The sequence below is a fragment of the Coenobita brevimanus genome, chromosome 72, assembly GCF_032717465.1.
Source record: "Coenobita brevimanus isolate Jiangsu-jjx chromosome 72, ASM3271746v2, whole genome shotgun sequence".
Taxonomy (NCBI): domain Eukaryota; kingdom Metazoa; phylum Arthropoda; class Malacostraca; order Decapoda; family Coenobitidae; genus Coenobita; species Coenobita brevimanus.
Genome location: NC_137025.1, coordinates 41,552,181 through 41,555,129, shown reverse-complemented (window position 1 = coordinate 41,555,129; position 2,949 = coordinate 41,552,181). Strand labels below are relative to the sequence as shown.

Sequence of the window (2,949 nt, the reverse complement as noted above, 5' to 3'; positions counted from 1 at the left end):
ATGACAATGTTGTGGCTCTACATCCTCTCCAAAGGACTTCTTCGTGACTAGCCTCATATTCTAGTGTTAATCTTTTGTTACAACTCGGTATTAAAGATGAAGAGACTGTCTTTTTAGGCCAAGTTAGAGTGAAAAGGGTATAGTAGTAGTTGTAGTAGTGTTGGTAGTAGTAGTAGTAGTGGTGGTGGTGGTGGTGGTGGTGGTGGTGGTGGTGGTGGTAGTAGTAGTAGTAGTAGTAGTAGTAGTAGTAGTAGTAGTAGTAGTAGTAGGAGGAGGAGGAGGAGGAGGAGGAGGAGGAGGAGGAGGAGGAGTAACAATAATAATAATAATAATAATAATAATTGGTTTATTGGTTTATTGGTTTAGCAGTGATACACTGACAATGTACATGGGGTTCACTTAACATAGTTTATGCTAAATCTAGGACTAGACTGAGTTAATCATGTGCACAATGGATGGAATGGCGCTGTTCTTGTACCGGTCAGTCCTCGGCGCTCTGATCGGCACAAGCTTGTTAATGTGCCTTGTAGCGCAGCGTGGTGGGGGAGCGTCAGGTGGGAGGAAGTGTCGGTGACGAGGGTGACATGATAGCCCCCTCCCAACTTCCCCAGTGCCTCCCGATGCCTCTCGGAAAGCCTTGGCAGACTCATGGTAGTCAGGACGTTGTCGTAGCCGTCATAGGCAGGGCCCAGGATGATCTTGCACGCCCTCTTCTGTGTCCTCTCCAGCTGCTGTTGTTGTGTGAGGATGAGCGAGGAGGACCACGCTGGGGAGGCGTCCATGAGGGTAGGGAGTATGAAAGCGGTATAAACTTCACGTAGCTCCTTCGCTGGCGTTCCCAGTGACTTGAGTCTAAGCAGCATGTACAGTTTATATGAGGCTGTCCTCACTATGTTAACGACGTGTTGCTTCCAGCTCAGCCGGTCATCCACCGTTACACCGAGCAGTCTAGTGGACTGGACCAATTGGAGGGGATGGGCGCCCACTGACAGCTGGGGACGAGCCACGGCCTGTGAGGAGGTACAGAAGTGCATCACCACGGTCTTGGTGTGGTTGATTGTTACTTTGTTCTCCTCAGTCCACTTCCTGAGTCTGTCCAGGGTGGACTGGAGTGGCGAGTAGTCCGGCTGCCTGGTGTTGATGGGAATGCCAACGGTACTGTCGTCAACATACTTCCACCGATGCAGGGTGTCCGTGAGGGCATCGTTGATGAGGATGAGGAAGAACAGTGGACCCATCTTGGTACCCTGGGGAACCCCACAGGTCAGGGGGAACATATAAGAACATAAGAAGAGAGGATAACTGCAGTAGGCCGGTTGGCCCATGCTAGGCAACTCCTAGAAGAGGGAGGAGATGGACCCCTGATACCTGACGGCCTGATGTCGCCCGGTGAGAAAGTCAGCCAGCCACGCTGTCAGCTGTGGATGGAGTCCCAGTCGTATGGCCTTGTTGATGACAACAGTGTGGTCAACAAGGTCAAACGCCTGTCTAAAGTCAACAAAAGCGACAGCCAGAGAGGTGTGCGTTTGTCCAGGTGGCTGTGTAGGAAGGCAAGAAAACTGACAAAGCAATGAGTAGTGCAGGAGGACTTCATGTTACCAAATTGTTGTATATCTATTGAGTTTTTAATTTTATTATATGCGAAGTCGAAAACAAAATCCTCGCAAATAAGGCTCGGGATAGGGGTAATGGCAATTGGTCTGAGGTCACTCAGTGACTGTGGAATATGGATTTTGGGGATGGGTGTTACGTAGGAAATTTTCCAATCACTGGGGCAGGAGTTTTGAAATAATGAGGCATTAATTATGGAGGACAGTGGGAGAGCAAGTTCTGGGGCAAATTCTTTGTATATTTTGATTGGCAGGTCAGAAGGTGTAGTAGATCTGTTATGCCTCAGTTTCTTCAATTTTGTAGCTACGTTGGCCACCTGGACAGAGGGGGATGGTGAGGGGGAAGGGAGGTAGGCAGGTAGGAGAGAAGGGTCGAGAGGGGGCAGACTCTGACAGATAGAGGCAAAGTGACTGTTAATCTCTCGAGCTGCTAGGTCAGGTGATAAGTCAGAGGTACAGGGAAGAATAGAAGTTTGCTTTTGTAAGCCACAAAGAGCTTTGACCCTACTGAACCACCGACTGCTGTCTTGCTGTTTGAGGTGATGTAGTTTGTTTGGGTAGTAGGATGACTTGGCTGCCCTGATCTCCCCGATGACCCTGTTCCTCAGGGACCTGAACAGGACGAGGTCGGTGTAATAAGTCCTGTTGCGGTGTTTGATGAGTCGCTTGAGGCGTGGTGTCATCCATGGGGCATCTGATGTGTCCACAGAGAAATCTTTGACAGGGAAGAAGTGGTGAAAGGCTTCAGTCGTGGTTGTGGCGTAGTTCCTCCACTTGGTATCCACATCTTCAGCATCCAAAACTTCTCTCCACTGGTGTTGAATTATCCACCTTCCAAACTCCCTCATGGCAGAGTCCGGCATAGGGCGGTGGTATCGGGTGACCCTTTGCCTTGGCATGGAGGTGTTAGGTGCCGGCGTCCATAGAATGGTGATATGGGTGCTCCGGCCGAGAGGGGGGAGAGGTCGGGGAGGGGAGTACTGCTGGGCCATATCAGTGATGATAAGGTCGAGGGTTGTTTGCTCGTGGGTGGGGAAATTCACGACCTGAGTAAGATTAGCTGGTGTAAAATTTCACTGATGTCCAGGTGATTGAAGTCCCCACATACAACCAGCTTTGCAGCAGGAAATCTCACTCGTAGGGCGTCGGCAGTCTCAATGATGTGACTGGCGAGGAGGTGGGCGGTGGGGGCGCGTGGAGGGTGATACACCACACACACGATGACAGATGCAGTGTGACGGGGGCAGACACGGGGGTTTAGCCTAAGCCACAAGGCCTCAACTCCCTCGGGAATCTCAACACTGAGGTGTGAGGGATTCAGGTCAGCGCGACAAAACAA

At 50.7% G+C, this 2,949-nt stretch overlaps 1 pseudogene; it reads right to left on the bottom strand.

The window, feature by feature from the left end:
* Positions 1-1,337: 1,337 nt before the first annotated feature.
* On the bottom strand, positions 1,338-2,458 carry LOC145407117 (uncharacterized; annotated as a pseudogene).
* Between the last annotated feature and the right edge of the window lie 491 nt (positions 2,459-2,949).